We start from the raw sequence: 25,513 nt of genomic DNA, 5'->3' as shown, positions 1-25,513 counted from the left end.
CTCTTTGTGTGACCATTGGATCAAAGGAAGTGGAGCTTCCTCAACCCTCCATGAAGTGTATTTAGGATCAAGTATATGCCTGTCATCAATCATCCCTTGTGGGATTTCCGCCAAGTTCAAGTCAACAATTTGCTCAACAGTGAGCCTGCAGTAATCCATCTTGAGGACTTCGGCTTCTGTGCGGAGATCTACCCAGATGTCTTCAATGCGATGAACATGCACAAAGGATTTCTTGATTTTCTCCTTCATACCTCTATAATCAAAATCAACTCTAGGTTTAAACCTTTTGAGCTTGATTTCCTGCAATTCAGCCTCCATGGCCTTAGCCTTCACAGATGTGACAAGGGAGTATCGGCCAATTTTCAATGGGTTTGTGGTAGAGATCCCCATTCCAACCTTGTGTCTAGCAGACTGAAAAGTGTGAACAGCCATAATTTGTCTTCCCAACTCCATAAGAATTATCTTATCGGTTGGGTATCTCGGAAGCATGTATGGCTGACCATCATAGCATCCTATCCTCATATAGGTGAAGGTGGGAAATTGCAGAAACAAACACCCATATTCAGACACCTTGACCCATGCCTCATCTGATAGTCTCTTGTTCTCAAGATTTCTGTCAAACTGACACATGAAATATCCGAAGAATGCATCTTGGACCCTTCTGAAATGCAGTCTGCTGGGTTTCAATGGCAACTAGTCATAATATTCCCAAACTGGTATAAGTGAGCGATCACCCTTGGTAGAAAGACCTGGAAAGTGTCTAAGTGATGCTACTAAATATACCAAATAGGAATTCATGAAGAAGGTCATGGTGGTAGGAACTACTGCAAGTTGTTCGCACAAGGCATCGCTGATGACTTCCCCCCATGAAATGTGATGTGACTGCCGTATGAACATAATGAACTGATACATCCATGGCTCAAAGACATTGGAATGTTCAAGGCCCATCATCCTGCTAAGAAGAGTGATGGTGTCTCCTATCTCCCATTTGAAATCACAACGGTACAACTTTGCCCACCTTGAGAAGGAAGGTCGTGGCTCTTGGATCCACCTATTGATGTGCCGCTTGCAATCTTTTTCCCTCTTCAGGTAATATTCCGCTGCACTTTCTTTTCCACCTATTGATGTGCCGCTCGCAATCTTTTTCCCTCTTCAAGTAATATTCCGCTGCACTTTCTTTGGTGATTTCCATATAAACAGGTGTAGGAGGTATTCTGAAGACCTTCTCGATTGTATCCGCATCAAGATGAATTATAGCTTCACCATCATCATTTTTGATGACTCTTGATTCCTTGTCAAAATGATGGGCACAGGCAAGAACGAACTCAGGTTCTAGGGTAGCCACCGGGAAGGAAGATGCATGATGGATATGGCTGTCCAACAACCGCTATAAGTTATTATCCTGTGGATCTTCTACCCTATTGACGAATTCTGCCATATCAACGTGCCCTATCTCTGTGTCTCTGATGAGATCCAAAGGAGAAGAAACCTGGGAAGGTGCAACCTCATTCTGATATTTGTCATATTTGTATTTCATTTTCTTTGGAGTTGGAGATGCCGGCAAATCTGACATTGATTGTGAACCTGGAATGCTGTGATGAAGACTTAAGAGAGTTAAGGCAACATCATAGTTAGCTGCAAATATCATTCTTCCTTCTCCAAATGGGTAAAAATTTGATTCTTGAATTTCACGATTTTGTGAGAGGAAGAGGGGAAATATGTAGAAATGGGAAAATCTTGACTTTGACCAATTTCAGATCTTGGGAGAATTTTCGCAAGTATACAAGTTGGAAAGGACATACATGCAATCAGGGTTTTAAAACCTGAATACAAGTACACTTGTAAATTCAAAAATGGAGAAATGGACGAAAAATCAGATTTTGACTTGCGGGAAATGACGGAAATGGAAAGTACAGATATGGGGAACATGAATGGATAGAAATGGGAAAATCCGGGAAAGTCATTTTCATGAAAATGGGAAGAACTCTTCAACATGTAATCCGGTTTTCAAAACCCGAATTTGCAAGGGAGAGGTATTTCACACTTTTTAACTTGGAATTTTAACCAAAAATGGTTAAATTCCTTAACCGTAGGGGAAGAACAAAAATTTCCAGCGAACTTGTAATCGAGATTAAAAATCCCGAATACAAGTGTTAACTCCAAAAATTGCAACCCTTTCTCAAGCACCTAAACACTTAAGATCTCTGAAGAACATGGGATCAGTCAAAGGCGTGGGTAACCTATAGCTAGACTGAACCTCTGGATTATAGGCCGGTTCCTATGTGATATAGCACCTAAAATTCTTTATGTTGTAACTAAATGGAGGGAAAAGAGAAAGGTTAACATAACTCTTAAAGAACTTAATAATCATTAAAAAAAAGGTGATATACCAAAAGCTAAATGGGACAACACATCCTTTAACACAGATTGAACCTACAGTTATTCATATAATGATACAATATCTGATAAAACCCTCAACACATAAATATTTCAAAGGAAGACCAGTAATCAGAATAATATTTAAAGGACATTAATCACAATAAATATATTTAGAAATTTATTCAACCCCTGACCTGTGAAGAGAAATCTTAGTCACAAAGATGCCAAAATGAGACAAACTTAAAAGGTTTCAGATAAGAAACACAGAAAAGAATAATCAATCACCAATCTGCATACAAGTGTGACCCCAGAGATAGATCGAAAATGCTGTATAAAAGCTCTCAAAGGCTCTGATAATGCATACTTCAAAATCTGATACAATACTTGGAATGAAATAGCACACTTTTCTCCAGAAAGTACAAAGTCTCCTTTTTTACTTCCTCCCAAATTTTTTGCATCCTCTACAAAAGAAAATAAGGAAGAGAATAAGTAGGCTCTATCTCCCACCAAAAACCCAAGTAAAAAGGAACTGAATCCTGAATAAAGGGGTCGAATTTAGTCAAAGGCCTAAAAAGAAGGACCTCAAACTTATTAACAACCTATTCAAAATCAAGGAAAAGTCTCCTTTTTTACTTTGAAAACAGAAATCCCTTAAAAGATGACTCAAAAGACTCAAAAGGTATCCTATCTATATGAAACTCTTCTCCTCATAAATACATATGATGATCACTTAAATTAACTCCAAGATGTCTTCTTAACCTCTTTGATAAAGTCTTTCCACTTGGCATTAATATTTCGCCACATCTCCATATTTGATGCTCCACCACTTGACTAAGTCTTTATATTCAAATGCCTTCAACTTGCATTAAAGCACTAATTTGCATTTAAATAAAATCATTTATTAAAAATGATTCCTAAATCACTTTTATAAAGATTTACAATTTGATTTAAAATGCAAAAATTAAAATAGACCCTAAGCTTGTAAAAAAAACAAGAGCTTAAAGTGGCGGCTATAATAGGATGAATAGTGCTTTTAATAAAGCAAGGCTTCTTTTCATCGAACTTTTAGGGTTTGAACCCTAAAATGAATGTAAAGACATTCATTTCTCACTTTATTTCGAAGGCTTCTTGGAGAAGTGCCGACATATTGCTGGAAATCCTAGAGGCCATCTGGAAATTTCGCTGGAAGGAGTGTTGTCGACAGGTTTCATGGAGCCTTCTGTATGCACGAATATGTTTTTTACTGCATTATGTTTCCAAGGTTTGGCTTCTTCATTCTGTCATGGCCGCCATTTTAAATTCTTGTATTGTTTCCACTGTATTTTCTGACTCCTTTTGAAGCTTTTTCCAGCTTATGGCGCAGCTGCTAAACACTTCCTTGATGATTTCTTTGTGATATATTCTTTAGAAACTGGAATTCCATTGTGTATTCATTTTTGCGAACCTGTTATAGAGGATTCGCGTTTTCTGTTATTCTGAGCATGTGTTTACAGGTCGCGGCTAACCTTGCTTCTTCGAATGGCTTCTTTTCTTTCTTGTAACTCCCATATTTTGCTAGGGTTTGGTCTAAGACCTGTTGAGTGTCTCTTAATCCTTTTGAAAAGGCACGCATTGCAAAATCCTTGGAGGCAATATCTTGGGAAATCCTCTTTTTTTTTTATAACAGCTTTTCTAGCAGAACTCGGTGAGACTCAAGCATTGACAATATCTCCTTTGTAGTCACGGCCTTGGCTGCTTCAGGGGAAATGCAGGATCCCTGCAGGAACGTGGGAAATGAACCCTTGTAAGCTGCCAACCATGATGCCTTGCTACCTGTGTCTTTGGTGCAGCCATCTGGAAATTTGATATTTCTTTGATCTAGGCGCCTAAAAAGACTGCTGCTTTTACATTTTCTGGGTTGACCGCCATTATATGCTATTTGAGCTTTATTTCTAGTACCATACTTGAAGATTTTTTTGAGGAAATAAGTTTGAATTTGCCATAACTTCATTTGAAATGACAGATTTTCTGAGTCTGTTAAAAGCACAATAAAGGTTCTACATTTGCCATTCCTTGATCTTGATAGTCTTGCAAATAATGCATTTTTTTTCTTTTCATTTTTTGAATCAAATATGCAACACTCCATTATTCGCACTTGCATTCTTATGTCATGAATTTTGCAAAAAATCTGTAAAATGCAATATAGATTTCATGTTGTTCATATTGTCTATCTTTTGATGAGGTAGGCTCAACCCTTGTGGGAGCCACATTTCACTCCACTCATTCCAATTTAAGTTATGACTGCACCTGTAGCTGCATATGAAATAGACAGATTAGAAATAAAATATTTTTAAGATGCATGATCATTTCCTTCTCTCTTTTCGCTCGTCAAGAGTGACTTTTAGCTTGCCTGATACATGTAAAAAAAAAAAAGTTTATACATTAGTGGGTGGATATGTATGTAGGATTAGAGGATGTTTATTGCTTATAGCTTAGCTCTAACCATTGCAATTCTTTCGGATGCAGGATATGAAGATTGAAAGCTGCAGAAGACACAAGACAAGCAAACTGGAGCTGAAAATTTCATAGACGGGAGACCTAAACCAGCCTTCAGGCAATAACCAGTCTCCCTTCCTATATATGTATCTTATATTTCTTTCCAACCCATTCTTGTGTATATTGCATTTTATGCATATGAGACAAGCTAAATCTCATGGCTTGTGTGAGATAAGTTTTAACTTTGAATCAATAAAAACTTCTTTTCAGCAAATTTGTGTAGTCTTTTCAATATTGTATACATTTGTATAAATGCAACAGTCCATTACTGAAAACAAAAGCTTCTTGATTCTTATGTTTATACACCTGAATGCAATGTGGGGAAAACTTAAAATTAAATGCACCTCACATTTTTCTCTTTTAAAACTAATGGCGATAAGCTCAACTTGATTTGGGCTGTAAGCAAAAGAAAAGGGTAACATTTCTGGCAACCTCTGCTAGATGTTTGCCTGCTAAACATTTGACTAGTTGCCTTTATCATCCATTGGGCACGGAGTCTGAAAAATATGCATTCCTAGGGCCTAAGGAAAACAGGAAAACTACCTAGGAAAGAAAAAAAACAAACTGATATGCTTGGATAGCACTTAGGGAAAGCTAAACTAATATGCAAATGCATTTATTATAAGCATGAAAATTGAAACCTAACCTAATATATACAAGACAAGGCTAATTGATCATACCTCAAAACAATGTTTGAGGTGTATACCATTGAATGGTATTGGTAGCACATTCCCTTCCAGATTTGATAATTGATACGCATTGTGTTCCTTGCATTCTGTAATCATGAACGGTCCACTCCACATATGATCAAACTTCGAATGATGACCAGGTCTGCTTTTAAGCACATCCCATCGTAAAACCAAGTCCCCTTCCTTGAACAGCTTTGGAGTTGTCTTCTTATCAAAAAACCTTTTTATTTGCAGCTGATGACACTCCATCTGCTGCATCGCTTTACACCTGGTTTCCTCTAACACCATTAACTGAGAATACCTTACTTCCATAGGTTCCCCTTCTTCAAATAACATCAGCTGACTTGCCATATCCAGCGTAGGCAATTCTGTAGAGATAGGTAACCGTGCCTCTTTGCCATATACTAGTACATAGGGCGAATTCCCAATAGCTTGCTTTGGGGTTATCCGATCAATCCACAATGCAGTTTTTAGTTTAGAGTGCCAATCCCTTTGATTATCTTGTAATATTCGTTTGATTATTCTGATTAGTTTCTTATTTGAGCATTCTGCTAAACCATTGCCCTGAGGGTAGTAGTTAGAAGAAGTACTCAGGTATATTCCATTGTTCAAAGCCCAATCACCAACCCTTAAACCAACGAATGCCAATGCATTATCTGAAATAAAAGAATCTGGTATACCGAACCTGGTCACAATGTCTTCATAAAAGTTTAGGACAGCAGTCTCATTAGCTTCCTTCAAGGCAATTGCTTCTGTCCATCTTGTGAAATAGTCGGTTGCCGTCAAAATCCACTTATGTCCAGCACTAGAGGGTGGATATATGGCGCCTATGAAGTCAACTCCCCATCTCATAAGGGTTGTTCCACTTGAACTGGATTTAGGAGAGTAGAGTTTGTTGAAGATTTAAACCCTCAAAAAGTGGCATTTATGAAAAACGTGGTTGCTGATTTAGGGCGAAAAAACCAGTCAATGCAACCTCCATTTGGCATGAAAAATGTCCATGAATGCATGAAAATAGGATGCAAACCAAAACGCCTCCTTCCTCCAACAATCTCTCCACAAAATTTGCCTTGAAATGGTCAAAAATAGTTTTTCCTTGCATTTCGGGTTTTTTGGAGCAAAAGACAAGTTCGAATTTGCATAAGAGAATGCAAATCGGGTTTTTGGGAGAAGAATACAAGTTTTAAATTCACTTTTTCCACTTACATGGCAAAATCGGGATTTTTTAGACAAATGACAAGTTTTATTTTTTACTTTTTCACTTGCCAAGCCAAAATCGGGTTTTTTTGGACAAATGACAAGTTTAAAATTGTCAAAAATGCACTTGCAAGGCAAAATCGGGTTTTTTGGAGCAAACTGCAAGTTTTAATTACTTGTAAAAGGGAAATAAAATCCCTACAACAAGTTAGAAATACTTGCACATATGTAATGGGGATTTAAAATCCCTATTACATGCAAAAACCATTAAAGTAGGGGTTTTTTGACCAAACTGCAAGTTTAGTTGTAATTGAGTCAAAAAATCCCTATTTTAACTAAAAAAGACCAAAAAACAATAAAAAAGATAAAAACATGAAAGGGAAATTTAAAACAAATTGCAAGTAACATCTTTTAATAAAGATGCACATGTAATAAGCTAAAAATTCCCCTACAACAACCAAAACAATGAATATCAAACATGGGAGATGTGGGGACGTCTCCACGTCCCGACAGCGATTGGGTGGCGGTGGCGGTGGCGGGATGGCGGGGGACGTCACGTCCCCATCCCCCAGTCCCCAAGACGTTTCTGACGGGGGGACGCACCCAAAAAGGGGGCGGACGCATCCCCGTGGAATGCTGTAATATACTTGTTTTGCATCTAATGAAGGAGATACGAAGTTGCATGCCAAGGGTTTGACGATTTGTCAAGCAGCTGTAGTTATTATTTTTAGTCACTCATATGCATGTAAAAAGTCAAAATCAGTAGCCATATAATTTCTATGACATCATTAGTCAATCTTTCATGAGAGGCATTCAAAAACATCAATTGCAACATACAAGACCGAAACAATACAAACAAAAACTCATAACAGCAAGTTCAGACATTTATGCAAAGTGTTCTACAATATTCCTTGAGGGTTTAATCAACAACTTGAGGTCAGATTAGTCAAGGGATACTACAGAGCTTGAGCAAATACACAAGGTAGAGTATAGAACAACAAGGCTAATCCACCTATCAAACATTCAAAACATGAATCAAAAAACAAAGCATACATGCAAAACATATAGGAAGCACATAAATCACGTTCAAGACACACAAGATCAATGGAATACAGACAAAACACAAAACATACACATACGATGCGCATAAAACATGTTGAAGAATCAAAGCATAAACAAGAGACAAGTAGAAGACACATAATTTGTTAATGTTTTGTAGCTGCAGAAGATATTCATCTATATTGAATTCTGTAGTTTCTTTCAATGCTTCAAATAAAGGTGAATGTGTAACCGTTTCTTTGATAACTGTTATCACAAAAGCTTGCACCCTTGCTAAGCTATCAACTCAGCAACCTTGTGAAACATGGAAACAACCCCGAAGTGTGGGACCTTGCGTGAGGGGGTTGAATCTCCGGAGAAGGCTGACTTCCTTCTCACTCCAGGTGCAGGTGTTGAACCAACTCAACACTCTAAAACTAATTCCTAAGCCTACCTAAACAAATTGCAGAGGTAAAGGGAGGAGAGAATGCTTGAAATAAAGGGAGGTGATGCACCAAGAAGAGATTGTTCCTCTCCCCACCCGAAAATGGCACAAGGAAACAACTGAGAAGCTCAAGAGATGCACAAACTTCAATTGCATGAGAGACCCAAACGCATGTGTGGAGGTTAGAATTTGCTAAGTGTCAAAAGGGGAGAAGGATTCCCACAAGTTACACTCAGAAAACAAGCTAACAAAGCATACATGTGAAAGAAAAACCACGAACATACACTTATGATGAAGGTAAGAACACATACACATCATACATAAATTGAAGGAAGGCAAGAATAGAGATTTTCAATTAATAATAAGGCCAAAGACCAATCTTGCAGTTGCAGAAATGCAAAAGATTACAAGTCTTCAAGAGAAGAGAAGAGCATAAGAAAGCTCAAAGCAGTAGGGAGAGAACCCCTTACAATGAGGCTTAAAGCCATTATATAGAAAATGGTCACAAGGGTGATCATGACCCCTGCATGTCAGTCTGGAAGTGCAGGGAAGTGCATGCACTTTGCTTGTACATATAAGCAACCTAGCCCTACCTCCAAAGGCAATCTTGAGGAAAGTGGGTTAACAAACCTTCCAAAGTCAGACATGACATAAGTCACCCAGCATGGCCCCCGTACCTCCTTGATGGAAACCCCGCCAAAACATTAAATGCACCCCTGTGGCTCCATAAAAAAAGTGCATGTCACCAAAATTGTTGGAGCATTTAAAGCCTTGAGTGTTGATCACGGCATCTAGAAGTGTTGCAAGTCGGAAGTAGGCTTGGAAGACTTCGGAGACCGGAATCTCGAAGTGAGGAAGACAAGGGAAGGAGCAAGGAACTTCGGAACCTCGAGGTTTCGGAATTCCGGGATAGGAGAAAGGAGTGCTAGAAAAGGAACTTCGGAACCTCGGGGTTTCGGAGTTCCAGAGGAACTAGGGAGAGAAGGCAAAAGGGGAAGGAACTTCGGAACCTTGGGGTTCCGGAGTTTCGGGATAGAGAGGGAAAGGGTTAAAGAGAGAAGGGGAACTTCGGCGTCCTAGGTCACCGTAGTTGGGGAACTTCTGAGACCGGGGTCGCCGTAGTTGGACAAGGAACTTGGGAACTTGGGGGTTCTGGAGTTCCGGGCTAGAAGGACAAGGAACTTGGGAACCTGGGGGTTCCGGGGTGGGTTCCAGAGTTCCAGGGTAGGAGGACAAGGAACTTGGGAACCTAGGGGTTCCGGAGTTCCGGGGTTGAGGAACTAGGAACTTGGGAACCTGGGGGTTCCGGAGTTCCAGGGTAGAAGGACAAGGAACCTGGGAACCTAGGGGTTCAGAAATTCCGGTGTAGGAACTTGGGAACTTGAGGGTTCTGGAGTTCCGGGGGAGGAGAACAGAGGAAAAGCTAAGGGAAGGAAGGGAACTTCGGAAACTTGGAGTTTCGGAGTTCCAGAGCAAGAAAGAAAGAGGCTAAGGTAAAGAAACTCGGAACCTCGGGCTTCCGCAGTTCCGGAGAAGAGAAAGAGAGGGCCAAGGAACTTCCGACAAGGCAACACTTCAAACCATGATTTCACAACTTTTCTCCTTGATCAACTGGACAGCGCTGGTCCATGGAACATATCTCTGATCGGTTCTCACTGATGGACCAAGGGTGTCATAAAATGACAACATTTTTGGCGATTTCTGCGGGATGCTTGCCTGCTAAGCATGAAGTCCAGAATCCTTGAGCAATCCATTGGGCACTGAGTCGTTTGAAAAGACCCAAAACATGTGTGTGCCATCACTTGCAGAAAAACTGAAAAACTAGAGCCCACCCTCTCTTAAGGAGAATGCGGCATGTGCACAAGCACTTATGAAAGCAAAACAACTTCTAGTCTAATATTTACATAGCCTTATATGGAAAGGAAAATCAAACAAAGCCATTCACAGGCTTATCAAAATAGCTGCCTTTCCTAACCAGCTTCTGATGCTCTTCATGTTTGTGGACAACCAGCCAAAAAAAGAAAAAAGATAGGCACCCGTCAAGTTGTTGGAATGCCTCCCAAAGCTTGAGAGCAATGAAGCTTAGCCATGTTTGAATGTTGTCCTCCTCAGGTGGATGGGTGAAAAGAACTTGCTCTCCTTGATGCTCAACTTCATGCTTAGAGGTAAGCATGACATGGGACGACCTACAGAGCTCAATCCATGCGAGATGCCTGATCGGACACCCTCTTGATAATTCTAGGTTCGAGCAAAAAAACATTGATCTTGCTATCTCGCTCAACTGCCTTGATATCTTGTTGGCCGGCAAGGGTGGGTATTGATGACTCATCTAATGAAGCGTGAGTCCCTTGCTGTTGTTCACAGCACTCCTCTAGTTGAGGAGATGATGATTGGATGTGGATGGATGAGCAAAAAATTTCCAACTCATCCCATAATTGATCTTCATCAATCTCCTCCATGCTTCGCTCCGTGCTAGGAAGTGCCCCCATATCACAGCAATCATGATGACTATTGGGAGAAGTATGAAGCTCCTCCCTTTGGAATGTAGGTTCTATTGTGATGTTATGCATAGGTTGAGAGACACCCCTAGGCATGTCAACCACCTCATCCTCGAGGGAAAAAATGTGTTCATGTTTTGCCACTTCCAGTTCAGTCTCATGCTTATGCTGCAGCTTCCCCTCATCCTTGACTTCCATTTGCTGATGATTCGAGACCTTATCACCCATGGGCATGTCCTCCTCATTCTTAAGGAGAAAAGGAAGCTCATCAAATAAGAGGAATGAATCCTCTTCCTTGTTGTCATTGTTTGCCTAGATAGAGGTTCCCTGAGAGTGATTATCTTCAATCACCTCATGCAACAAGCCTGACAATGCACCCTCATGAGCGTGTGAAAGCTCACAAATGGTAGGTTGCAACTCTCCCTTCCCCTGCTCACTAGCACAATCATCTCTCCATATGACAGGTCCGCCCTTGAAGAGTGACATAGTATCAGGACAAGAGGGCTGTGTGGGTGAAATCTTTTGCAAGGGAAGCTGAGGCATTTGAATTTCTTGCATAGGAGAAGACCCCTGAGGCGGGCGCCTGTGTGAGATAGTGGATTGGGATCCTCCAAATTTTTGGATGTTGAATCTTGGAGGTTCAATCAAAGGCTTAGAGGCTGCCCCCCGTCTGAAACTTAGAATTTTAAATTCGGGGACCTTAGGGGCAGACCCTTCCTCCTGCATGAGACGCATCTCTATGGCTGCTAGTTGCTTAATTTCCTACTTCCTAGGAGCGGCAAGCTGCCTTGCAAGGAACTCCTCATGTTGTCTTTGGGCTCCCAACTGTTGTTGCTGAAGCTGAACTTGAGAAGCAAGCTGATCTTGTTGCAAATACCACTCCTGTTGCCTCTTCAACTCCTCCAGCTGCTTGGTGAAATCAAGCAACACACCTTTGATTTTTGTAATTTGCATTTTTTCATCATCTTGGGGCTGGTTGGGCTGCCAAGAAGTTTGAGCAGGGATGGGTGGGTGGCAAGCATTAGGAAAGTACCCACCTGTTGCTGAAGTGAAGTTTATTGGGTTGAAACTAGGAGCAGTCCTAGTTCGTTCCTGCTGGTAAGGAGCGGAAAAATGGTTGGGATTCTCATAGAATGGGGGTGAATGGAAGTTACACCCATGATATGAACTCATTTTAAAGCATTTTAAGGAGATGGAGCTTGTTTAACAAAATGCTTAAAATAGCATACAAACCCTCTCAACCAGAGATTGATAACATACCACTGATCCACCAAATGTTTGCAGAGTCGCCAGGTGCTTGAAAGATGTTACCTCCAAAGGCTTGACGAACTGAAGAACACACCGAACCTTCAATTGGCTTTGGCTTAGGACTGCATGACTTCGGAACCTGGGGGTTTCGGACTTAAGCACTTCGGAACCTGGGGGTTTCGGACTTCCGAAGTGGTGGACCTAGGAACTGCGGAACCTAGGGCTTCCGGGCTTCCGGGGTAAGCAGAGTTACGATGACCTGGGAACCTGGGGGTTCCGGGGTCCCAAAGTTATGAACTTTGCGTGAGCATGAACTGGTCCTTTAGCAGAGTCACCAAGTGCTTGAGAGATGACTACCTCAAAAGGCCAAGAGACTAAGAATAGCACTAAATCCTTAACATGTGAATATAATAAGTCCCACCGGGCGTGCCAAAAACTGTTATCACAAAAGCTTGCACCCTTGCTAAGCTATCAACTCAGCAACCTTGTGAAACATGGAAACAACCCCAAAGTGTGGGACCTTGCACGAGGGGGTTGAATCTCCAGAAAAGGTCGGCTTCCTTCTCACTCCAGGTGCAAGTGTTGAACCAACTCAACACTCTAAAACTAATTCCTAAGCCTACCTAAACAAATTGCAGAGGTAAAGGGAAGAGAGGATGCTTGAAATAAAGGGAGGTGATGCACCAAGAAGAGATTGTTCCTCTCCCCACCCGAAAATGGCACAAGGAAACAACTGAGAAGCTCAAGAGATGCACAAACTTCAATTGCATGAGTGACCCAAACGCATGTGTGGAGGTTAGAATTTGCTAAGTGTCAAAAGGGGAGAAGGATTCCCACAAGTCACACTCAGAAAACAAGCTAACAAAGCATACATGTGAAAGAAAAAACACGAACATACACTTATGATGAAGGTAAGAACACATACACATCATACATAAGTTGAAGGAAGGCAAGAATAGAGATTTTCAATTAATCATAAGGCCAAAGGCCAATCTTACAGTTGCAGAAATACAAAAGATTACAAGTCTTCAAGAGAAGAGAAGAGCATAAGAAAGCTCAAGGCAGCAGGGAGAGAACCCCTTACAATGAAGCTTAAAGCCATTATATAGAAAATGGTCACAAGGGTGATCATGACCCCTGCATGTCAGTTTGGAAGTGCATGCACTTTGCTTGTACATATAAGCAACCTAGCCCTACCTCCAAAGGCAATCTTGAGGAAAGTGGGTTAACAAACCTTCCAAAGTCAAACATGACATAAGTCACCCAGCATGGCCCCCGTACCTCCTTGATGGAAACCCTGCCAAATCATTGAATGCACCCCTGTTGCTCCACAAAAAAAAGTGTATAAGTCACCAAAACTGTTGGAGCATTTAAAGCCTTGAGTGTCGATCACGCCATCCGGAAGTGTTGCAAGTCGGAAGTAGGCTTGGAAGACTTCGGAGACCGGACTCTGGAAGTGAGGAAGACAAGGGAAGGAGAAAGGAACTTCGAAACCTTGGGGTTTTGGAGTTCTGGGATAGGAGAAAGTAGGGCTAGGAAAGGAACTTCATAACCTCGGGGTTCCGGAGCAACTAGGGAGAGAAGGCAAAAGGGGAAGGAACTTCGGAACGTCGGGGTTCCGGAGTTTTGGGATAGAGAGGGGAAGGGTTAAAGAGAGAAGGGGAACTTCGGGGACCGGGGTCACCATAGTTGGGGAACTTCGGAGACCGAGGTCACCGTAGTTGGACAAGGAACTTGGGAGCCTAGGGGTTCCGAAGTTCCAGGCTAGAAGGACAAGGAACTTGGGAACCTGGGGGTTTCGAAGTTCCCGGGTAGGAACTTGGGAACCTGGGGGTTCCGGAATTCCGGAGTAGAAGGACAAGGAAATTGGGAACCTAGGGGTTCTGCAGTTCCGGGGTTGAGGAAGTAGGAACTTGGGAACTTGGGGGTTCCGGAGTTCTCGGGTAGGAACTAGGGAACTTGGGGGTTCCGGAGTTCCGGGGTAGGAGGACAAGGAACTTGAGAACCTGGGGGTTCCGAAGTTCCGAGGTTGAGGAACTAGGAACTTGGGAACCTGGGGGTTCCGGAGTTCCGCGGTAGAAGGACAAGGGACCTGGGAACCTGGGGGTTCCGGAGTTCCGACGTAGGAGCTTGGGAACCTGGGGGTTCCGGAGTTTCGGGGGAGGAGAACAGAATAAAAGCTAAGGGAAGGAAGGGAACTTCAGAAACTTGGAGTTTCGATGTTCTGGAGCAGGAAAGAAATAGGCTAAGGCAAAGAAACTCGGAACCTCAGGCTTCTGAAGTTCTGGAGAAGAGAAAGAGAGGGCCAAGGAACTTCCGACAAGGCAACACTTGAAACCATGATTTCACTGCTTTTCTCCTTGATCAAGTGGGCAGCGCTGGTCCATGGAACATATCTCTGATCGGTTCTCACTGATGGACCAAGGGTGTCATAAAATGACAACAATAACCTTCATCAACTTTTGTGTACCTGATGCAACAGCATATATTGTAACTGCCATCCAGGACCAAGGGTGTCATAAAATGACAACAATAACCTTCATCAACTTTTGTGTACCTGATGCAACAACATATATTGTAACTGCCATCCAGGATATTGCATGTTGACTCTTTGTCTACCTCTAACTCGGAGATATTTCGAGCCTTGTTTTCTCTTTAAAAGAGGCATTGTTGTTTATGCTTTGAGAGGATGAAGCTCTCAAGAGAGAGTCTATATTTATATGTGGTTATCCATGTTGATGGTGTGTAGAAGCTATCAGTTGTGTAAAAGCATTGAGCATTGTATCAGTTTTGTGTATTTAATAAAGCTCATTTTTGGTGTGGTTGGGTTTTTATCCTCAAGTGGAGGGTTTTCCCCGGATAAATTCTATGTATCTTGTTTCAGTTTTCTATATTCTGGTTCAAGTTTTGACATGGTATCAGAGCCAGGGTTGAGGCCGTCTCCCTCACAGGAGACATCCGGATTCTAAAGAGGATTGCTTGTTCATAGTTTGGTGTGGCACGACCTCTGTTTTCTTGGAGTTCCCTATGCCGATAGCAATCAGAGTATTTACAAACTGTGAAATTTTTTACTGTGTGGAGACATTGCTCGGTTTATTTTTTGAATTTGATTCTTCTTCCATTGGCATTATATTCTAGAGCCTGTAGTGGAGCCTACGCTTTGTCCTCATACCAGTATTTGGTCGCGGCTGCATATTTGTCATCCCTTCTTTCGGTGTTGATGTGGTCCAGTATTGGGTATTCATTCTGATTCGTCATTAGACGCATCGTTGATCGCGTCTCACCTCTTCTCAACCCGAGCATTATATAGATGGTTGGTTGAATCTAGACATAGTTTGTTTTCTTCGTCGGCAATTGAAGATCTTCCTAGAGGTCCGTATGGACGGATTTTGATTTTGGCACTCGTGATTTGTGAGCGGGGTGCATGGCTCAAGCGGATTCTATTTGCTGTGATCTCTGCAAACAATGGCCTTCCTCTTATGGCACAAAGACGTTCAAGAAGTCGACGAGGCCATAGGAAAAGGAGCAGTTGGATGCGCAGCTGAAGCTGGTGGGAGAGTTCAATCTAAGAAACAAGAGGGCGTTGTGGTAGCTGCAGTACACACTTAGCCACATCCGGAATGCTGCCAGAATGCTTCTTACTCTGAACTCTCGCCGAATATTCGTAGGGGAGGCACTACTAAGGAGGATGAACAGATACGACCTTTGTGACGAAAGCCAGAACAAGCTCGATTATGTCCTCGCATTGACCCTCGAGAACTTCTTGGAGCGTCATCTCCAGACCCTTCAAGTGTTGTTCAAATCGAAGCCTTGTTCAAGCGCATTCGCAAGATAAAATCTGAGGTTCAGTATTCCCTACTCGCGCAAAGGGGAGAAAATTGGTGGTGTGCGGTTCGGATCCAGCAGTCGAAGGTTGGGGCGTGAATAAGATGGTGTCGATGGTGTCGTATCTCCTAGTTGACATTCTTTTCTGACATGCGACCCTCACTGTTGCACGTCTTGTCCTGCAATTATAATTATTTTCTTATGGACAAGCAGCGCAATGTTTTCAAGCGGGAATCTGGCAAACAACAAACTTTTGCTTTGCCTCAAAAGATTTTGAGACAAAGCGTCTGTTGATGTTTACGATCTGTAGTTGCCAGCTAACGCCTTCCTGGCTCATCGGGTCTCATCTGTTAATGCTTTCTCAACTCTCGATGAGAGCACTGGTGCTAATGCATCAGTGGTTGCATATGCTGTGAGCAATGACTCATGCATAGGCCCCTGATTTTTGAATGCCGGTGTGGGTTTTGGTGGATTGTGAGGAAGTCTAATCAATTAAGAGATAAGTTTTCATTATTCAATAATGCTCATGAATTTTCATGATTCTAGCATTGATATTTCTCCTCAAGATAGTCTTGAACTATTATTAATCTCTCTTAATGCTTTCAGGACGGACAGGAGATCATAAGGATGATGAGAGATTGCATTCAAGGAAGGAAGATTGCTTACATTTCTTCATAGAGGAAGAATTAACATTCAAAGGGAGTCTGACATATCGTCAAAAGTACCCTTGGACGTGTTGGTGTCTGTTTTATCATCTACCAAGCATTAGAATAAGATACCCGAAGGTATTCTATCCTCTCTTGAAAAATCACTACCGATTCCAAGGTCTATATGTGCGAGCAAGCGACTTTAGTGGGATAGCTACTTGGGTAGTGTTTGCTGAAAATTTCAAGGGGGACTTACATTAACAAGTGCCTTTCAAGCTTCTGGACTTAGATAGATTTATCAATTTTAGGCTCTTTCTTTTTATTTTGGATTTTTGAGATTTAGACTTTCAAAAAAGGGAAAAAGGGATAGGGTTTCAGAAAGCTGATCTAATCCTACAAATTCCAGAGACAGTATTAAATGGGTGTTCTTAGGAAACCACATTTTGTTTCGCCACACTAAGGACAACTACACAAAGCGGGTGCAATCTTCAACAGGTTGTACTTATGATCAAAATGTTGGCACACATAGAGGATAGGCTCAGACTAACTTTGCATAGTGAAATGGAAATCATCCATTCACCAAAAGTATGAGCAGAGATACACCGTCACTTAACACCTATCCAATCCTTCATTCAATTCTAACAACATGAAAGCAAATCTGAATTAACTTTAACTAAAGTGTTAAGGAAATTGAAACCACGTTAATCATTCAAACAACAGAGATTACAAAGCCTTAAGAGAAAGCGCACATGCAATATATTATTTGAAAATGACCTTTACGCAACAATACATCAAAAACCTCACACTCTCCAAATGAGAGGAGATAGCCTAAAACTCCGCCCAAGATGATGAAGAGGTGGTCTTCCAAAAGTCCACCCTCCATAAAGTTGCCAAACCTTCAAAACTCTGCCCTATCCTTAGAGGTCTTCAAAAAGTCCGCCATGCTTGAGGTGTCTTCAAAGTCCGCCCTCTAAGCAAGCTGCCATGTCTCAAAAGTCCACCCTCTTGGAGGTAGTCATCCAAAACTCCGCCCAAGCATCAAGTTGGAAGCTCAAAAGTTCGCCTTGCAAAAAGAAGAAAAGTCCGCCATCCTTGATGAATCAAAAGTTTGCCCTCCAAGCAACAAGAAGGTGCTTCAAAAGTCCGCCCTCCATGCATGATCATGGTGACCTCTCAAAAGTTCAACTAAGTCGAAGATCAAATCTTGAGTGATGTCGTCAAATCTTCATAGAGTTCGAACTGCTAACTGATTTAGAAAGTTTTAAAAAGAGATATTTGAAGATCAAGTTTGAAAATGAGCTGGGAAATCAGAATAGAAACTTGAGTTTTGTAAGAAATTCGAACCATGAATCAAAATTAGAAAGAGGATATTTGCAGATTGAGGCAATTTTAGACTGAGTTCCAAATTAGAAACCTTTTGGAAGATGCCAATCTATAGGTCTGGTTTGAATATGAAGTGGGAAAACGAATTAGAAAGTTGTAGAATAAGATTTTCGAACTTGAGGAGATGACAATACAACTCAATATCAAATTGGAAACTTTCTCAAGGTTGAAATCGAATTTAGAAACATGAATTGGAAGGATATTTGCATGTTTCTAATTGTGAAAACCAACTTCATTAAAAATACATTTTTTACTTCTTCATTCTCACACAAGGAAGTTCGAACTTTCTGAGCAAGCTAAGGAAAACATTGAGAATTATTTTGCAGATTGAAGGTCATTTGAAAGAAAATTTTGTAGATTGGAGGAATTGCAAGGTAATCTCTTGCAGGTTGAACGGACTTTTTGAAGAATTTTGATTTATCAACTTTGTTCTTGTCAAACTATCTGCAGATTTTTAGACTTGAAATAGCTGGTAGAAGGCAGATTCATCAAAATTTTCTGAAGTTTTCTTATAATTCCTTCTTTCTTCTAGGCTTATCCTCATTCATTCAAAGGTGAAGTTGGTTTTAAAATGCAGATTTATTGCATTTTCTGAGTTTACTAGATTCATTGGAGGTGATTTTTGTGACTATATCCAAATTTTCAGTAAGAAAGATTATTTTTAGACTAAATGGGATGAGGGTTTTTGAAGTTGTAAAACCTGGCTTTTTGGATTGCAATCATAAGCGTCCTTAGAATAGCGAGTTTACATGTGAAAATTCCATTTTCATGGCTAAGTATGAAATGAAATAAAAGCTCCAAGCACTTAAGCCAGTCACAACCTTGATTTTCTTTAATCCAAGTGCTGATTGCTAACTTAAGCTTCATGTTTATTTGCAGATTTCAGGCAATGAAGTTCCAAGTAGACAAGGATGCTCCTCCTGAATCGAGAATGACCTCAAAATGGAGGAATATCAGTGATACTAACCTCGGACATATCAATCTGAGGGAGTTCAAGAAGCAGATGTTCGGTTTAGATAACCTTGTGCCTACCGTGACCGTGCGAAAAATGATGAAGAGTGGTATCGTGCATGCTGTTGGCTTTCTCCCTACCATGCAGTGCACAAAGTTGGTAGCTGAGTGCACTAGGCACTACAACCCTGTCAGTAGGGATATTGTCGCACCAGATAGATGAGTGTTGGCAAACATCAACGATGGGGCCATCAGGGAAGCCTTCAGAATTCCAGAATATCATAATGATGTGTATGTAACCAAAGATGAAGCTGATCGCATGTATCAGGATTATTTGGAGTACGACGCCATCGTCAATCATTCCTGGCTGGACAAGCCAGGGAAGGGTGCCACCAAACTACATAGGAAGAGCTTGGTAAGGGCATATTTCAAAGAGGATATTGGAGATATGATTGTGTTGTTGAATAGGATAATGGGTAATCCCCAAGGCGCTCCATTTCAGCCTTGGATGTATTATTTCATAAACGAAATAATGAACGGAGTCAAGATGATAGACTGGGCTCGAATGATAAGTGATAACTTGGACAGCCAGCTGAAGAATCTGGAAGCGGATAGAACCTTTTACATGAGCTCATACTTGTTCTATTCCCTGGCCAGAACCTGCAGATACAAAGGCCTCACCTGTAGAGGGGAAGTGGGAAACAAAGAAAATCAGTTTCCTGTCTATGACTGTTATCCCCAGCTTCACATGGAAGAAAAGTTCCATTTCAAGAGGGTAAATGATACATTTTTGATGCACATCACACGGACACTGCAAGGTGGATTGCATCATAAACTCTCAAGAGTCTATGGACTTCAGAAGCAGATTTAGATATTGGTATATTCAATACCCAAAGTTCACCTACATCAGAATTCAGGGGTTTTCCGGATCTCCCTATAAGCTCCCAGCCTACCCTACCAACCGAGTTGTGCTACTAGAAGTTGTGAGACAACTAGAGGGCTATACAACAGCTATACGACAGTTCAAAGAGATAAGCAGAAGAAGGCAGGAACCTCCTCTCTCACGATAGGAAATGGACTAGAGACGTGCCCGTTATCACAAGCCGCTACCACTGCAGAGAAAGAGCTGGCTTAGTACCCTTTCTACCAGTACAAAACGAGAAAGAACTTTGATTCATTCCATAAGATGAAAACGGTAGAAGGGATGGCATTCAAGCACAGAACTGGTTTAGAAGATTATTGGGATAACGCAGCCGATAGTTTCGAAATCAGGAGAAGATTTTGGTCAAGGATTCCCTTGAGCATGGTAAGAGCAACGAAAGTATTCAGAGTTGCTGATCAAGTAGAAGACAGTCTCGAGCTTCAGCAACCGGGCTTTGAGAAGATGAGGAATGAACCACTAGCCTTGGTCGATTGGTCAGAAGCAGAGAAGTCAGATTTGGCAGACGAAACAATTGAAGTCCAAAGGTGTTGCCCTGACTTATGATCTAATGGGAGTAGATGACTCTCTGTCCTCCAACCCTTGTATCTCTGCAGGTAATGCTCCGAATCCAGAGAGTGTTGGGTCCCGGAAAAGGAAGGAATTAGTTCGAAGCTCTGGAAAGGCCAAGGAAAAGAAAGTTGTTGGGGAGAGACGTGAGTCTATCGAAGGTGATTCCATTCTAAGTGTCGCATCTGCTGTGCCTGATCAAAATGCAGTTGAAGAGCAAGAGATGGACACATATATGGGGAACAATGAAGAAAGGGTACCTTCTCCTTTCATCGAGGAAATAACTAGAGAAGTTGTCCAAAGCCCGAATAGGGAACACGTTTTAAATGCAGCCATAGAAGTTGAAGAGCCTGAGTTCCTATTGACGTGTCTGAAATCGCATTGCTACAAACTCCATACGGCCAATGCAGAATAGAATGACCAAATAAGTATCCTATCCTCTCTTGAGATAAGGAAGTCCCTAATGCTATTTTTTTTTGTATTTGATCAAAGGGGACGGCCTCAAGGTTTCTTTTGTCAGGTCTTGACTGTGAGATCTCTCAGTGGTCTGATGTGTTTATGCTGGAAACACAAGGGGGACTTATGTTGAATGGGTAATTTATAGATAGGTTCCCCGAAACTTTCATAATCTTTCTATCAAATGATTTCGGTTAAGTTGATACTGTTTTGGTGGGACTGCAAATTTTTTGGATTAAAAAAGGGGAAAAAGGAGGGAAGGATAGAGAGAGAGAGAGAGAGACATGAAATGTAAATTCTAACTAAGATAGCAAATTCAGTCAAGCAGACAGACACCTCCAAGAAACTAGATTAAACATCACCAGCTACTTAAGCACAATGTTTGCATAAATCTAATGCAATCTTCAAAGGAGAAACAAGATTTTCATGTTATCAAGTACAGTATTAGAATTTTTACATTCATAGTATGTGTTTGATAACCGAACTAAGCATGAAAGGTCCAGATTAACCATGCAGAAAGAAAGGCAATCAGTCATTCCCTAATGGTGTGGACTGCAAGGATTCTATCAGATGCTTGCTTGAAAAATGCTATGTAAAGGAAATAAACATAACTGAAAGATTTCTAAATTAAGCGAAGAAGGAGACCATGCACTCACAAGGAAACTTGAAAACAGTCTTAATCTTTTGCATTAATTCTTGTAAAATTTCGCCAGAGCTTTGCAACAATCCAAGAATTTCTTACAAAAATGAGGGAAAACCAGTCCCTTAAACAGACTTCAGATTCATCCATAAAGCATGGCTGCCCATACCCATAAATGGGATGCAAATATCAACAACCACCCCAAAATGGGCAATAAGTACCCAAAAAGGGATAATTACAGCAATTTGAAATAATCCAAAAGGTGCATCAATAAAGTTTTACATTTGTTGACCAAAAGTCAAATGTCACTTTTTGGTGCAAAAGTGCACTTTTAAGATTTAGAGGGAAAAAGCACTTTTGAGAAATTACTTTCTCTATTTCAGTCTCACACTCCTTTTCTAGAAATTGATCTTCGCCATGCAAGTATTCCTGCCACATAAATCACGACCTGCTGCCCGTTCCTTGTGAATGTATTCCTGGAACCTGATACATAACTGGAAGAGCAGACTGAATGGAGGAATGGGAGGATGGCGAATTTTGTATTGCATGCCTTCGAGATACTGGTCCACGTGCTTTAAACCGTCCTTCCAGCTAGAGCAATTACGCTCAAAGCATAATATGTCTGAATGGAACTAACCAGCAAATATCAAGTCCTTAGTGGAATAGGTAATCCTATCCATTCCCAATCTTTCTTCCTAGTCCGGCTGGATTGCATTATCGGACAAGTCGTTTATCCATCCCGAAACCATTGATCAGAGGATGGTCTTACCTAGTTCTTGCATGTTTCCCAGAATCACTTCACATAAGGCACTCTCCTTGTCAATAATTTCTTTGGTGTCGTTCTTCATGGTGATAGTCCAGTACCATTCCTTAAGAACACTGATACTATGAGGATCTAGGATGGCAGACAATGTAGGAATCTGCGCGTGTCCAAAAAAGAGCTCTCATGAGGGGAAGGGTAGTGGCTGCCACTTTGTGCATGTGAAGGGATTCCCTCTTTACCTCTAATAACTTGACTAGAGTGAGCTCTCGATGGAGGGCCATTTCTTTTACTTCCTTAAGGATTCGCTCTCCCCTTTTCTTGATGTCTTGTATCCATTCCCTGACGGCCTTTGCGGTGTCCCGTACCCCTTCAAATTCTCTTGTGGTCCTTTGCGCCAATGTCGTCGAGGGAATATGGGATTCGGAGGCATTGTGTAGTGGCCTTAGGAGTTGATCGATGTATCCCTCTGCTTGCTCAGCACGAACCCGATACATGTCCTTTTCAGCTGTTATCTCTTCGAGTTGCCTGAGTATATTCTGCACTGAATCCTTAAATTCTTCTTTTCCTTCCTCTTTAGTGGCTCGTCCGATGGGGACAATTGTGATGCTATAATCTGCCAGTGTAATCTGATCTGCTAGCTTGTCTACAGGCGAGGTGCCAATGCGGAGAGTGCGGTTCCTTTGCTCGTCTTTGGTCACTCTGGAGTATGCCTTGGGCTTTTTCTTCCCCTTAGCTTTTGCTTGGTCCATGCGCGAGAAGATATCCTCTAGATCAATAGGTGGTTTGGTGGCGGCCTTATGCCCGGCTCTGGCAATCAAACATTCTTGGGGCACTGTCTGCATTCTGTTCTCTGACGTTCTTAGCCGACTCACCACAGATTCACATCTGCTCTGCTACCGGAGGAGTGAAAGAGGTGTGAAGCTATTTGCTTGTAGCTGAATTCTCCCCTATTTCGTTGAACAACTGCCTGACATCTTCATGTGATGGTCGTTCTTCAGCTCTTTTAAGCTCATGAGTCTCATCTATCCTTTGCTCTCCTTCAACGGTGGCGTCATCTTTGGCTGTATTGTGGAGCAGCAACTCGTGACATCTCTATTGAGTAGGTTCATGCACTTTGACCCCCTGGGTGGATGGAATCTCTCCTTCCTCTATTTGGTTGCCCAGTTCGGTCAATTCTAGGGCTCTTAGTTCAGCGTCTAGCACATCGAGCGCAGGAGGATCATTGGCTTCAAATGCATCGATGTCGCTCTGGGAAGGCGGAGCAGGTATACAATCCAATTCTACTACATCGTCGGACGAACTAGGGTCTTTTGAAGATGAAGTGACCTCTGGTCTCTTTATAGGAATCTTTTCCCTTCTTGTTCTTTTGGACGTCCGAGTCCCTCTGCAAGCCTTAGCCTTCTTTCTTTTCTCTAGTTTCTCAGTTTCTTCCCGGGGCGCACTAGACGTTCCTTCATCTTCTGAAGAATGAGAATCGAGGCTGCCCATTAAGTGGTAAGTGAACTGGACTCCCTCGTGGATTAGCCTTTCAATCTGCTGATGTAACCATTGATCTGTGTACCTTGCTAGGGCTGCCATGACTGCCTCAAAATCAGTGATTGGGTCCTGAGACCAATCGACGCCTGGCAAGAGATGCCTTACTGCTTCAAATTCCCGGACCTAGAGGCAATTCCCTGAATCTGTGAGCTGATCTGGGACCCGACGGTATTCAAAGAGTTGCATTTGTTGCACACTTAATCTAGAATATTCCCGCCTCCTAACCTCGTAGTCATCAGAACAGTTCTTCCAATAGTCTTCAACTGATTCCTTTGCTCTGTACCGCCTACCATAGGCTCTCTTCACCAGATTATCATGATCGAAATATTTTCTTGGAAAATGGTCCTGTAGGCCATAAGAGGCCAGCTTTGCAAGGGACTCCTCTGCTAGGGTAGGGGTCTTCAAATGGACATCATGGTTGCCTATGATCATGGGGAATGTGAATCCAGCCTGCTTGCTTTTTCAGAGTAAGATGTCGGTCGGGCGTGACTGCCTTACAACCTCCATAAGAATTACTTTGTCGGTTGGGTACCGTGGAAGTCGGAGAGGGGCACCATCAAAGCCAGCTATTCGGATGTAGGAGAACCTTGGGAACAGAATGAACCAGGCTCCATAGCTCTGTACTAGAGTAGTAGCTTTCTCTGAGAGCCTTATGTGTAATCCTCCCTGCATTAGCCTGACCAAGCGCATTGTGAAGGCGTCATTGACGCGCTCATACTGGCAAACTACATAAGCTGGGCTGCTCTTTTCCCTCTGAGCTATATCTTGGTAGTGCAGTTGCGGGTAACAATCATAGACCTTCACCTGACCAGGCCCATTCCCGATTTCACCTTTCATTATCAATCCTGGCAGCGGCTGGTTCTTGGCGAACATATAGACCAAATAAGAGGTCATGGTGAAGTACTTCTTCGTTTCGAGCTCAATCAGCTGAGTGTGGATGTTATCGCTTATGATCTGGGCCCAGTCAAACTTAGACTTCCCAGCGAAGACCTGCTCTGTAAAATAGAACATCCACTCTTCAAAGTAGTTGGACTTAGGAAGTCCCATGACTCGGCTGAGTAATGTGTGATCATATCCCCATGCTCATTATGAAAATCACTTCATGGGGTCTTCTTCCCAATTCTGGCACTCAAAAGCCTCTTCTCTTTGTACCATTATTCGTTGATCAGTGCTTTGCATCGGACCGAATTCATATCATATGCCCCTTGTGCTTCATCTATGGTTGTAGCTGTGGGACTGTTTCGAAAGGGGATGTCAAATGCATCGCCAATGGCCTCGAGAGTGAAGTTAGCAATGGTCATGTTCTCGAGGAGCACCAATCTGGAATTTGGCTCATAATGTCGAGCAGCCTCTACCACTAGCTCATAGTTTTGTACTGCTGGAGGAAATCGTGCTGCTTGGGCGATGCCACTTTCCACCATCTGTCTAGGCTTGCCATATACGTTAGGTGAGAAGACCCGATTCCTGAAGTCTTGAATGTCAATATGGCCAAGGTTGGTATCACCGACATTGTCCCAAATGCTCTGCACTTTTGACTCCCTCAATCCTCCCCTCTGATATTGATATTTCATCCTTTCTACCTTGCGTGGGATATTTGATTTGGATGTTCGCGATGTCTCGGCTACAGCGGGTGTTTTTGATGATTCTACCGCCAATTTAAGCATTTATCCTGCACAGTCAGATGCGGATTACGAGGTGATACAAAAGAAGTAAGGTGGGTTAGATAGAAAATACTCCAGCATGCCAGGATTAATTTAAAATTTAGATTGGACATGGAGCGACATTTCTAGCTAA

Source organism: Cryptomeria japonica, chromosome 3, assembly GCF_030272615.1.
Source record: "Cryptomeria japonica chromosome 3, Sugi_1.0, whole genome shotgun sequence".
Taxonomy (NCBI): domain Eukaryota; kingdom Viridiplantae; phylum Streptophyta; class Pinopsida; order Cupressales; family Cupressaceae; genus Cryptomeria; species Cryptomeria japonica.
Note: the sequence above shows the minus strand (reverse complement) of the source record.